The sequence below is a fragment of the Phyllostomus hastatus genome, unplaced genomic scaffold (genome assembly GCF_019186645.2).
Source record: "Phyllostomus hastatus isolate PE091 unplaced genomic scaffold, TTU_PhHast_1.1 phas_scaffold_46, whole genome shotgun sequence".
NCBI lineage: Eukaryota > Metazoa > Chordata > Mammalia > Chiroptera > Phyllostomidae > Phyllostomus > Phyllostomus hastatus.
Window position 1 is genome coordinate 12,475,237 of NW_025334032.1, and position 15,364 is coordinate 12,490,600.

The window sequence follows — 15,364 nt, forward strand, 5'->3', positions numbered from 1 at the left end:
CTCTGATCCCATCCATGTCCTCTTCATGTCTTTCTATTGAAATGAGGTTAGTTTTGCTATTGCATAGCTTTGACTCTCATTGTTATCCTCCTGCTCAAAATCTTTTAAGATCATTACCTCCATTTGGAACAGAGTCAAATCTTGAGCCTGAATCTCCAAGGACCAATCCTTGTTCTCAACTATATTGCCTGCTACACTGCCTTCAACCCTTTCCTGAAGACAGCAATCTCTCTGACCTTAGCTTCAAATCCCTCTGCATTCCAAATGTCTACTATTCACTGTCCCCTGCCTGAACTACTCTTATATTCTTTTCCACCAGATGGATCCAGTTCAGAGGCTATTGCTTGAGTGGTGGCTTCTGTAACCTCTTCTCCCAAAACAGCAGTTTCATTTCCCTGCTTCAGAGACCATAAACAAGGGAGGACCCCCACCACCCAAAAAAGGAATTATTTTCTAAAAAGTGACCCCCTTGTAGTACAGGCTTTCTTCTCTAGGTGAGTATTCTAGGAACCCGTCTGTATCAGTGTACCAGCTGGCATTGTTGTAAGAGGTTGCATTCGGCATAAGTGAATTTTTCTGAAGACTCTTTCAGTGCATTTGCCTATTTCATGATGGGTAATTTATAAGTGCACCTGCCCACATGGTGCTGAGTGTTCAGCATTTTTGACAAAAAACAGCATAACTCCCATGCCCCACCCTCCCTATTCACCTGATCTCTCTCCAAGCAACATTTTTTTCTTCCTCTGGATGAAAAAGTCCTCAAAGGGAAACATTTTGCCCGTGTGGAATGGGTGAAACAAAAAACAGTTAAAGGCATGAAAATTTATGAGTTGAAAAGCTGTTTTGAGCAGTGAAAAAAATGTCTCAATAAGTGTATTACATCAAATGGAGAGAACTTTGAAGGTGACTGAAGTTTAAACATGTAATAATAAATATACAATTTTATAAATAAACTCCATTTTTGGGTCCTCCCTCATATATGTGTGCACTTTTATGTATAAAACTTAAATATTCTGGCCCTGGCTGGTGTAGCTCAGTGGATTGAGCATGGGCTGTGAACCAAAGTGTTGCAGGTTCGATTCCCAGTCAGGGTATGTGCCTGGGTTGCAGGCCATGACCCCCAGCAACCGCACATTGATGTTTCTCTCTCTCTCTCTCTCTTTCTCCCCTCTGTCCCTCTCTGAAAATAAATAAATTTCTTTAAAAAAATTTAAAAACCTTAAATATTCTATATTACAGTAGGGTGAATTATAAACATTTTCTATCTCTTAGACAGTCCAAAATTTTTAAAGGTTTTAATTTTTGCAAATTTTGCATTGATTTGCATAAAGAACGGGCATATTGTGTAATATTGGTTGGTTGAATTGAGGAAAAAGTAAATTGTGGGTTTTCTCAGTAAGATTCAATAGCCTCACATTCATAAACAAGCATCCATCGTCATTATAAAGCATTATGAAGAGGTATCCATTGGCTTTTGCATACTCAGTTCAAACCTTTAATTAGTAAGTTACTAAGCAATAAGCAATAGATTACACATCAGAGAGAGAAAAAATACTCAGGCAATGGCTTGCCTTTGGTAACATAATAGATTACTTTGCGTGTATGTGCGTGTATATTCTAGTCACTTCTGTAGTTTTTCTTCACTTGACTTTCTAAATGGAAAAGAGAATGTGTGAGTGTGTATGTAGACACACACATTTGTATTTATACATATGTTAACAAACAGCAGCTCACCACACACCTAAAATACACAGCTTCTTCATTTTTTGGCAAATTATCAAAAATATTCCATCCAAAATTATGATACAGGATCTCTGCTGTAACATAATATCTCTACATAAACCTTGGGGTTTTTTTGGTAGTGTAATATCACAGTCTGTAACTGACACAATCTGATCTTTGTTTTGTGATTGATGGAAACAATTTAATATGTCTGGACTATAACTGACAAATGCAATGACATTTTATAGGACTGCAGTTCAATACGTTTTCAAGCATTCTCAGTTACTGTATATAGCTGATTAACTGGGCTTAGTAGATTTTCCTCTCTAAGTTCAATTGTTGTTTCTGGCTATGAGTTTATCCTGGCTCAGCTAATCAATGCTCTGTTTCAAATGCTCAAAGTAAGTGGTTTTCATGTAGAAACTATCTTACTGTTTTTCTAGAAGGAATGGAAATAAAAAATAAGTGTGTAAGATCCAGGCAATGGCTAGGAGTGAGGTAAAAAGTGTTCCCAAATGTGTTTTCAAAAAATAAAATCTTGCCTTGGCTGGTGTCGCTCAGTGGATTGAATGCCAGCCTGCAAATCAAAAGGTCACTGGTTTGATTCTCAGTCAGGGCACATGCTTGAGTTTCAGGCCAGGTCCACAGTAAGGGGTATGCGAGGGGCAACCACACATTACTGTTTCTCTTCCTCTCTTTCTCCTCTCTAAAAATAAATAGATAAATCCTTAAAAAATAAAATGAAATCTTCAGATAAGACTTTTGTTATGAAAGTCACTGTCCAATATGGACCAAGTGACATCACTTGCAAAAGTAAAAATTAGTCTCAAAAACAATCAAATGTAGGTCATACAAGTTCTAGAAATATGAAATGTTACATGGAAAAGAAACACCCTGCTTTGGATAAATAAAACCATTACCTGTAAATTATAATGACCAACTCAGATAGCTTCTATTTAGTTTACAGTCACTGAGTGATTGACCTGAAACTACTGTAGTTTCTCCTTTTCAGCATCTATACTTATTGGTTTAGAAATGTATCTATATTAATAATTTAAAATCATATTCCTTATTTCTGCCTATTAGTTCTATATTTTCAAGGAAATTAAGGGTTTAGGAAGATGAGACGTAAATATTTCCACTAACATTCTTAGTAGAATACATAATTATTTGGAGTTTAGCAATTAACATTGACTTTCTTTCTCCAAAATTAATATTGTTTTAGTTATTATTGATTTGTCCCCCTTCTAGGTCTAAAATGTAAGTCAGCAAAAGACAGACATAACTGTAAAAGATAAACAGTTACACTAATGAATGGTCATTAACTGATATTCACTCAGCATTGAATTTCAAGGGTTATCTTGAAAATGATGCAGCTATTATCTTGAATGTTTTTGTGAAAGCCAAAATTAAGTGGGATACCAATTCTACAGAGAAACTCTAAGTCCATAATTTTTAATTAACGTATCCACATATTTGTATCATGTAGACTAAATATCAAGAATGAGTATTTCATTATTTTGATTTGAGTTCCATACTGGGACATATTTTGTGCATCTTTTTTTTATCACCTGTGCATGTATACCTTGAGTTATGATTCTGCCCATTGCATGATATTTTCAGTCATCTCTTATTAGACTGAAATAGAAATTCTTTACTTGGCATTTTGGCCTCAAAAATGTATATCAAATTTCTTTAGCACTGCTAAATACAAAATTTATGTTGCCCATCTTTCTTTTGCAACAAGTATAATAAAATATATCCTTTTAACTATAACAACAACAACAAAAAAATAAGCTGATGAAATTCTTTGAAAATGAAAGCAATAAGAGAAAATGAAAAAAAGAAAGGATAAAAATTACTACAAGTTAAAAGTAACTAATAAATAATTTCACAAATATTAGAATTCAAAATGAACAAAATAGAGCTTGTGTGTAACCTTTTAATAAATTGGTGTTAGTATCAACATCAAAAAATGGAATTGATGCTTATTCAAAGTCAAAGCCAAACTACAGACTAGAAAAATAGACTCAAAGAAAGCAACAACAAAAAAAACTCCCTCAGGATTTACTGTTACTGTTTTCATTCAAATAGAAACAACAATTAAGTATTGATCTAAGGACCTGGATAATTGCACATGGAGAAGTATTATATTATTGGAACAGATATAGTATAACAAAGGTAAATAATAAAATCATAGATATTTCCCCTTTTCCCCCATAATTTATGTCATAAACATATGTATCATATCCAAAAACTTCCTCCTGCCCAATACTATTATAATCACACTTAAGATCTACCTTCATAACAATTTTTTTAAGATTTTATTTATTTTTAGAGAGGGAAGGGGGGGAGAAAGAGAGAGAGAGAGAAACATCAATGTGTGGTTGCTGGAGTTTGTGGCCTGCAACCTAGGCATGTACCCTGACTGGGAATTGAACCTGTGATACTTTGGTTCACAGCCCATGCTCAATCCACTGAACTATGCCATCCAGGGCCATAACAAATTTTTAAGTATACAATGAGATGTTGTCAAATACAGGCACTATGCTATACAATATTTCTCTAGGACTTACTCATCTTGCAGAAATAAAACTTTGCACCCTTTGACTAATACCTCCCCATTTCTACCACTCCCCAGCCCCCAATAAACATCATTTCATTCTCTGCTTTTATGCATTTGATTATCTTATATTCCACACATAAGTGGTACAGTGGAGTATTTGTCCTTCTGTGTCTGGCTTATTCCACAAAGAATTATGTCTGCCAGTCTTCCATGGTTGATCTTAAAGTGATATTTATTTCAAAATTAAAATTTCATCAATATTAGAGGAATAACTTTTAACATTTTAACATTAAGGAATTATTTATTATTTTATGAATTGCATGATTTACAAGGTTTTTAATTTTCTTTCTAAGAAAACTTGAATTTATTTAGAATTTATTTTTCATCATATTAATCAAAGACAAATTCAACTAAAACTGTAATAAACACAGCACATAATCAATAGGTGTATATATTGCTTGTTTAATTAAATCTTATTTGCATTAAAATATTTAAAAGATCTTGTTTGCACTTAGGATTCTGAGACCAAGTTTCAGAGATTATTTGACTTAGAGTCAAGAAGTTCTAGTGCAATCTTCATTACAATATTTACTAGCTGTATGTCCTTAAGTAAATCATTTAAAACCTATTCAGAAACCTCAGTCTTCATGTCAGTAAAATTAAAGTCAGGTACCATCATGCTACTATTATAGGGTTATTAGAATAATTGAAGTTTTAAAAAAGAAAAATGTTTACAACTATGTAAACATCAGGCATATATTAGTTTAGTCATACACTTTTAAATATTAATATTTTATTTTTTATTGTTGTTCAATTACAATTGTCCAAATTTTCTCCCATTGCTCTCCCCTGCCCTGTCCATCCCACCCTCCTTCTCTCAGTCAATCCCCACACTGTTGTCCATTACCGTGGGTCCTTTATACATGTTCCTTGACTAGACCCTTTTTCTTTATTCCATTATCTCCCTTCCTCCTTCCCTCTGGTCACTGTCAGTTTATTCCATGATTCCATGTCTCTGGCTTTATTTTGTTCTTTTGTTTGGTTCATTAGGTTCCACTTATAAGTGAGATCATATGGTGCTTGTCTTTCACTACCTGGATTATTTCATTTAGCATAATACTCTCCAGTTCCATCCATGCTGTCAGGAAGGGTAGGAGTTCCTGCATTCTTTCTGCTGTGTACTATTCCATTGTGTAAATGTACCACAGTTTTGTTTTTTTTTAGTCACTCATTTACTGATGGGCACTTAGGCTGTTTCCAGCACTTGACTATTGTAAATAATGCTGCTGTGAACATAGGGCTACATATGTTCTTTTGCATTGGTGTTTCAGGATTCTTAGGGTGTTTCAGGATGTGAATCCCAGCAGTAGGATCACTGATCAAAAGGCAGTCCCATCTTTACTTTTCTGAGGAAACTCCATACTGTTTTCCATAATGGCTGCACCAGTCTGCATTCCACTATCAATTTCCTAGAGTTCCCTTTTCTCTTCAACCTTGCCAGCACTTGTTTGATGATTTGTTAATGATGACCATTCTGACTGGTATGAAGTGATACCTCATGGTGGTTTTCACTTGCATCTCTTGATAGCTAGTGATGCTGAGAATCCTTTCATATGTCCCTGGGCCCTCTGTATGTCCTCCTTGGAGTAGTATCTATTCAGGTCATTTGCCCATTTTTTAATTGGATTCTTTGTTTTCTTGGTGTAGAGTCATTGAGTTCTTTACAAATTTTGGAGATCAAACCCTTGCCTGAGATATCATTGGCAAATATGTTTTCTGATACATTTGGTTCCCTTTTCATTTTGCTGATGTTTTCTTTAGCCATACAGAAGCTTTTTAATTTGATGTAGTCCTATTTGTTAATTGTTTCCTTTATGTCCCTTGCCTTAGGAGATTTATCAGCAAAGATATTGCTGTGCAGGATATCTGACATTTTACTGCCTACATTTTCCTCTAGGATTTTTATGGTATAACAATTTATATTTAAGTCTTTTATTCACTTTGAGTGTATTTTGTTGTATGGTGTAATTGGTGGTGTAGTTTCATTTTTTGTGGGTACCTCTCCAGATATCCATACACCATTTATTGAAGATGCTATTCACTATAGCAACAACAAAAAAATAAAGTATCTAAGAATAAACTTAATGAAGGAGGTAAAAGACCTGTACTCAAAAATCTACACAATGCTGAAGAAAGACTCAAATAAATAGAAGCACATACCGTGTTCATGGATTAGAAGAGTTAACCTCATTAAAATGTCCATACTACCCAAAGCAATCTATAAATTCAACACAATCCCTATCAAAATACCAAAGACATATTTCACAGGTATAGAACAAACATTTCAAAAATTTATATGGAACCATAAATAACCCCAAAATAGCTGAGGAATTTTGAGAAAGATGAACAAAGTAGGAGGGATCACAATACCTGACACTAAACTATACTACAAGGCCACTGTAATCAAAACAGCCTGGTACTGTCTTAAAAACAGATACATGGATCAATGGAACAGAGAGCCTGTAAATAAACCAATGTCTCTATGGTCAATTAATATTTGACAAAGTAGATAGGAGCATAAAATAGAGTAAAAATAGTCTCTTAAATACTAGTATTTTAATACTAAATTCATTTAATACTAAATTTAGGATTAAATTTTCTATACTTTGATTAATATTTCTGGCATATATAGAAACCACAAATGATACAATCATTCAAAAGTAATGGTAAAAACTTGTATTTTTATTTTTTCTTCTTTTTCAACAAAAACTTTTGGAGTTTGAGGGAATTGCAGAACCATACAATAGCATTGTAGCAGAAAAAGTCAGAATATATCAACTTTAGGAATTCAGAATCATCTTAAAAGTAGACTTAACCCTCTGACATTTCATTTTTTCAATAAAAGTATAATAACAATGGCAAAAATGTCCTATCAATACATGGACTGCTATGAGAAATTATGGTAGTAAATGCAAGAGTGATAGAGGTATTAATGACATGAGGTTGAGAAACAAAAAAAATATCAAGATGTTCATAATCAGCCCTGGCTGGCATAGCTCAGTGGATTGAGCGCAGGCTGCGAACCAAAGTGTCCCAGGTTCGATTCCCAGCCAGGGTACATACCTGGGTTGCAGGCCATGACCCCCAGCAACCACACATTGATGTTTCTCTCTCTCTCTCTGTCTCTCTCCCTTCCCTCTCTAAAAATAAATAAATAAAATCTTTAAAAAAATTAAAAAAAACATGTTCATAATCAAATGCGTAAATAAACACTAACACAATGTGACCTAAATTTTGAACCTAGTTCATAGTTATGAATTTATATTATAAATAAAAACTATGAATCTATATACATGAATGAAGAAAATTGATGTTAAATAAAAGACAGAAAGGAAAATACTTCAAAATACTAAAGTGACTTTAAAAAGTATTGAGCTTATGTATATGTAATTACAACTCTGTTCTAAGTACAAGAGGATCAAAATTTAGATAAAAAATAACACCCAGTTCTGGCAAGGATGAAGGAAAATTGGCCTTCTCACATATTTTTGGAAAATGAGTGAATTACTACATGTTCCTTGAAAAATATTCTATAAATAACTTTTTAAATAAAAAGTACATACTTCCTTTGACAGGGTGGTTGCCTTTTGAAAGCTAGACTATAGAGATAAGTACAAGAAAAGATATATGTATGTTTATTGCAGTATTTTTATAGTAGAACAATGACAACTATAACAACTACAACAAATCTGGGAAAATATCTGATATTCATCATCAGGGAATTAGATAAAAAGTTTGAATGTTAAAAAGTATGAGTTAGATTAATATATACTGACCTAAAAAGAAGTCTATGATACATTGCTAAATAAAAAAAGGTTGGAGAAATTAAAGGAGTTTTGTTTGATTGATTTTTAATAAAATGTTATATTATATAAGCAATAGCTACTCATTTTAATTTTAATTGAATAAAAATAAATAATTTTTTAAATAACAACAAGGAAGGTACAGAGATGACTTAGAATTTGCAGGCAAATAGCTTAAAATAAATGGATAAGACAGACTTTTAAACAATTATCCCTAATTTTTAAAAAAGTACTTAATAGGAGACGTTCACTCAATATTACCAAAACACTCATACACAAAAATGTCATAAGGAGTTGAGGGTTGATAAAATTGAACTGAAAAGAGTTGACAAACTTCCACAGTTATAAACTGAGGTAGCTAATGTCAAACTCTTGTGATCAATGAACTTTACCTATTGTACATCATCTATATAAAGTGCTAAATTGAGCCTTTATCAAGAAAAGCAAAAGACATGGATGCATTCCAGAGCTGACTGTTCATTGCTAGCCATTATGTACTTATAAACTAGTATGACACATTTAATGTTTTAATTTTTTATTGATTTTGCTTTTTGTAGTAATCTAAGAAAACATTTTAGAAATATTTGAAATTAGGTAATTCTTTGATAAAATATTTTTCAAAATAAATAGGAGGCTAGGTAAAGTGATTGTATTTTGTCATACTCTTCTAATAATATTCTAGACCAAATGTAGAGTCTGGGAATAGCTGAATAAGGCAAAATGAGACTGAATTGAAAAATTCATTCCTTCCAATATGCTCTGTTCAAATGACCAGCTCTGATTAAGTCCAAAAAACCCTAGTTCTCAAACCACTTGAACTCTTAGGAATTAAACCCATTGAAATGTCTGTTTAAATTTCATTTTGCTGTAATCTCATACATGTAGTTTAAGATTGTTAAAATAACCTAGAGAAAATAAAGTCATTAATTTGCATTTCTAAATAAATTCGGCTGCACTATAATCTTAATTTAATAATATTCTAGCTTGGCTGGAAAGATCATTTAGTAGCAGAAGAAAACAATAACAATCTTGAAAAGATAAAACATCTTCAGAACTTATAGATACAGATGGCACACTTGTGGTGGGATCACAATGAAATGGAAAGTAAGCCAATTTGTATCTGATCTTCATCTCATATAGAACATTTATCTTTGTGGGATTCTAATTTCCAATATTACTCCCCATGCAGACTGAACATCATTCAGGCAACTGCCTAGCACTTAAATAGCTTTCACAGAAACAGATGGCAATAATAAATAAATCTGCACATCAAACACTTACTGATAAAACTATAAGCCAATAATAAAAATTAAAATCTAAGCAAAACATAAATAAAAAAATAAAAAACAGAATCATATGTTCCCAAATACAGTAAAAACAAACCCTAAAAAATTTATTTAAGGGTTACAGTTCTAAACTTTGTAAAAGCACAAATTAAATCACATGAAAATATGTCAATGTTTAATTAAACTTCAATCAAAGTTTATTAACTATGGATGGGGTAGAAAACTTAAAGTTATTCATTGATGGTGGTCATGTAGGGCTCAAGTTTGACATCTTGGTGACATCTACACATTTACCTAATCTAATGCAGTCCATCAAATAATAGTTTAAAGAAAAAGCTTCTCTCTAATAAGCAATACAATAATATTCTCCTGTGCATTTTGAGTATCTAACAATCTAAGAGAGGCAATATATTTGGTAGATTGTCACTTTTTATCTAACAAGACAGATTTGAAAGCAATGCACAAATTGTTTTAATCTTTCAAAGTATGGGAATGTCATTCAATTATTCTTTCATTATTGCACAAAATTATGTAGACCACTTTTATATCAAGTAATTATTCAACATTATATTTATGCATTTTTATTTAAATCATGAAAGTATGTCTACAAATAATAAAAACCAACAGAATATGATAATCTTTCCAATTTCAAAGTAACCAATCACTAGTGTGGAAGCCACAGGGCTTAAGCTTTAGGTCACTGGAAAGATACTGGCTAAAATTATTTTAGATTCTCTAAGCATGTATGCAAATGTTTATAATGCAGTTTTCATCAATAGTATGGGGCAGGAGACATGCTGCCTACCTTATATAAAAAAATGTAAAGAAGACTTCATGATTTCTATGTCAATTGCATCTAAAAACCTGGTAAACAAAGTTTTTCCATAGTTTACATTTATGCTAAGCTATCATTTCCATTGTAATTAAAACTTATGTATATATTAAATAATGTCTTGAACAATTCATTTTCACAATAAAACAAGATTGCATCAAGTGTTTAGGCAGATGTACCACAGGATATAAGCAGGCTAAGATATATGCTTTCTGGACATCTGGAAAACTCTTCCAGTGTTGTAGCTAAGAATACCATCAAAAGATCTGAAAGTAGAGATCCCAAATTATTGCTTTATGGTGGCTTTGCTTCTGAAACAGTAACATACACAAATAACAAATGACCATTTTTCAGAATGAGCCATATATTTATGGGCTTTTGACTAAGCTCACATATCACCCTACCCTATGTGTCTATGCATCACCTATTTCACTAATCTCTTTCACAGTCAAACATCCTGAAAAAAGAGTCTGTGCTCACCTTCTCTTCATCCTGACTTCCATTTATCTCTTAACATCTGCTTTCTTGGAACCCTTTCTTCTTGTGATTTCTGGACATCATTCTATAGAGTATCAGGTCTTTCCCTTCAGACCATTTCTCCTTGGCCCTCTTTGTCTCCTTTTCTCTGCTTAGTCTTTACAGGTGAATAATTTCCTAGAGCTGTGTCCTAGGTTCTCTTCTTTTCTTAGGCCATCAATAGGCTTCATGGAGAAATCTCACCCACACTCCCCTAAATACAAATGACTGCTAAATCTTTATCTGCAGTTGATATCTCTTTTCTATTGTTAAACCACATGTACCCAATTACTGCTGGAAATATCTACCTGTAGTCCCGTGAAAACTTTAATCTCAATAGCTCTAAAACTAACATTATCAATATCTTTCCTTTCTGCCAACCTTCCACATCTATTTATGCTCTTGTATTTCATGTCTGGATTAATGGGAACCTTTTTTGACCAAGGAGACATACTTGGTGACGAAAGAGCTTGAAGTCATGGAAAACAGGAGGCATTTTCTACTCACACTTGAATTCTCAGCATGATATGACAAATAGTTGATGATCAATGAATAATTTTTAAATAAAAAACAATAAATGAATTTTATCATTAAAGCCTTTGAAACATAGACAACATTCAAAAATAGCCCAAGAAGAAACAAAATTTAGTTCTGCCTGGTATGTCTCAGTGGATTGAGTGCCGACCTGTAAACCGAAGGGTTGTTGGTTTGGACCATAGTCAGGGCACATGCCTGGGTTGAGGGCCAGGTCCACAGTATGGGGTACACAAGAGACAACCACACATTGATGTTTCTCTATCTCTCTTCCTCCTTCCCTTCCCCTCTCTCAAAAATTAAATAAATAAAATCTTTAAAAAATACCAATATGCAGAATATTGGTACAAAAAGCCATTTTTATAAGAAACCAGAAGATAAATACTTGTCCCTGTGTAATTATAAGCTTTAGGGAATATCTGTAAGACCTGGAAGCAACAGGCACTCAATATTTGTGCAATAGCTTAATAAATTAACTCACTTGTAAAAAATCTGTATTTTATATTTTAATCCAATAATCAGATGACTGACATTTTTAAGGCTCTCTGATATTTGTTCATTAGTTACTTCTAAACAATAAAAAGTGTGAAATAACTATTGCAGTAAGAAGAATGTGAACTTTGGAAACTGGGAGAATTAGACACATGTCCTGGTTCTGACTTTAATTTCTGTAGGATCTTGAGCAAAATGCTTATCATCATAAGCCTCAGTTTCTTCATTTGTAAGTGTGTTTAGTTGCTCTCATCTTGCATGTCTCAGTTTATCTCAGAAAATGTTATAGTTGTTTATGGAAACTGCCACCCCAAATATAATACACAGCAATGGAATAAGAGCATCAATTTTAAACTAGAAGAACTTAAAACAGGAGATTTCCAAATTTTCTATGAGGGCTCACCTGCACCACAATGAGAATCTCTGGAAGTGGGTCAGGCATTGACATTGTCACGAAACTCAGGGTTAACCTGATGCAAACAAGTATTTGAGGACCACTGCCTTTGAGTGAAAGCAGTCACATGTACTTTCTAGTCTTCTCAATCATTTAAAGTGCTTTCAAACACATTCACATCATCCAGGTCTTACAACAAGACCAGCAGTCATTCATTCACTCATTCATTCATTCATTCATTAAAGTGGCAGTGATTGAACAGCGGGCATTATGTTGAGTGCTAAGAGTTAGGATAGGAAATAAAAACAGATGTTCATTGGTCATGAAACATACAATATTCATGGTAGACTTTACTTATATATTAACTTGAATAAATCTAAAATTACATTGCACCATGTGTCAGGAAGGCAACACAAATATCTCTATGAAATATTCATCCTGGTTACACTGGCAAGGAAATTGTGGTTAAGAATGTTTAGCATACATCTTAGATCAGCCTCATCAACCATGACAAAAAATAGTGAAAAACTGAATTTGTTTTATGATGAGCATTCTACCATCTGTGAAAATATTCTTATCAAATTCTGGCCTCAGTGTGTGTGAAGACAACAGAAAGCAGTAAGATTCCCAGAGAACGTACATGTGATAAGCTGACCTTGAATTACTGTGACCCAGGAGTGCCAAAATTAAAAAAAAATTCCCAAGGATGCCTTGAGACCAAGCTTTTTAAAGCTTTTTGAAGCTTTGGCTGTGGCAGGGCCAAGGTCTAGAAATAAACAAAGGGGAGACAGGCCAGCATCACAGAGAGCAATCAGAAATAGAATATTCTCAAGCATTCTCATTTATTGTTGTTCAATTTGCTCTTCTTGAGAAGTTTGACAGGATAAAAATTTTAAAATTTTAAAATTGTATGCATCTTTGAACTAAGAAATTCTACCTCCAGGAATTAAAGTTTTGAATATATGCTCAACATATAATGGCTAACTGTGGTCTTGATGTTATTTATAACTTAAAAAAATCTGGAACAACTTGGATATCTAACACTAAAAGGACATTTAAATAAGTATGGTCTAGCCATAAACTCAAAGGTATGCAACCATTAAAAATGTAGTTATTTGAGATATAATAACATGCTCACTGCATAAGAATAAATGGGAAAATTATATATACATGGTTTGATCTGGATTCAGAAAAATATGAGCACGGCAGCTGTGTGTGTCTCTGGCTATTGCAGATGTGTATAGTTATATACACACAAATGTACTAACATTGACCAACTTTGTATTTTAAATTCATTCCATCTTCTGTCTTCCCCCACTCCCTGTTCACCTATGAACATGCATCTATACTAAAAAAGAAAAAAAAATGCAGGTGTTTATAAAAAGAACAGAGTATCTTTTGAAGAACCACATCTCTTCTGGCTGACCCAGAGGTTCAGGGACTAAAATGAACACAGCAACAGGCTTCTCAAAGAGCAATTGCAATAATGAAATTAATGAAGAATAATTTTCACATTTGATTTAGACAGGAAGAACCTAGAGTAACAAGATGATCTTTGAAAAAGGCAGAAATTTCTTTCAGAAGCCCAGCAGCATAATAGACATATATTATGCACAACACACTTACAGGTCATTGACTAATATTACTAAAAAATCTTACTTAAATAATTTTGGGAAAAAGTGATCATAATAATATGGACATATTTATTAGAATACAATAAGCCTATCCATTGAACATCAGACTATTCCCAGGCTTTAGTCAGGACACATTTCTTTAAAGACTCAATATTGTTTTTCCCTCTCTCTCCCTCCCTCCTTTTTTTCTTTAAAGTACCTCTTCCTACTACTTTCATGTGCCCTCTTAATAAGGAGAGTTGGATTACATAGGTATATTAGCTACATTCCTTTATATGAAGCCAATACAGGATACTGTGACATCATAAAAATGTAACATAAGATCCTAGATTCATATGGGAGGGCCCTCTGGAAACTTTCAGGTGGTGACAAGTTGACAAGTCAGTATCTGAGCTTGCTGACTGCCTGATGGAGTGACGTGGCTCACTTTTGCATCAGGTCTACTGAGCCCCATCGATCCTGGGGGAAGACATACAGGCTGCCCTCCCAGCTGGTGGCCATCTGCCTAAGTGACAACTGCCAGATGGGGAGAAAAGAGTGAAATGGGGATCAAACATTAAATAAAAGAGGATTTCTTGGAAAGCAGCATTGACATCGATTATTCATATGACATTCTAATGTCTTGGAAGTTTTCATTTGAAATATTTGGGTAAGATTTTTTTTTAGACAGATAAATTCCTGGATGAATGTGTCTAGTGTGCTAGACATGAAATGCTTTGTGCAGCCTACGGAAAACACACTGAATTGATTTATAAATGTACTTGTTGTTCCATTCAAACTTCAAACTCAGGCAGATCAAAGAATCAATAAATAGTTTGTTCCCCTCTTTCTCTCTCCATGGGATAGAAGCACTTTGACTATCCCAAATCACATTTCCAGTTAGTGTCTGTGATACAATTTCCCAGATACAGTCTCAGATGAATCTTTCAACCGTTGGTTGTCTAATTTTGGGGATTAAACAATGAGCAAAGGAAAGAATGAAAATAATGAAAAACCTACCTTTACCTCAATTTTGTTGTAGGCCTAAAGATATTCTTAGAAGAATAAAGCCTTTAAAAAAATCGACACAAGTTGCCTCAGCTCTCACCAGTTTGCAAGTCACAACTAGGAGGGAAAGCAGGTCATGAAAGAGCCAGCATAAATGAAAATAGCCTCTTTTCTAGATTCTTCTTATCCTATTTTGAATTATGTCATAAGAAAAAATTGTTTCTGTATTATCACAATTTTCTTTTTAATGTTAGGTTTTGAAGTTCAGGTTAAAATTCTAGATTCAAAGTTTCAACTGTAAAGAGTTGGGATAATAGTGAAGACTGTACTTGCTATTATTAAAGGAAAAGAGAAATTAATAGTCAGAAGAAAAGTAAAGTAGATAGATTTGTTTGTACTTTAAGGAAATTGGAATTCCAGATAAAAGAAAATATAACAAGGCATTCTTTTGCTACCATTCATCTTCCTAATCAAATCCAGATCAAATACATTCACAAAAATGAACTTAAAATGGATTTAATAATAGAAGTCAGAGTTA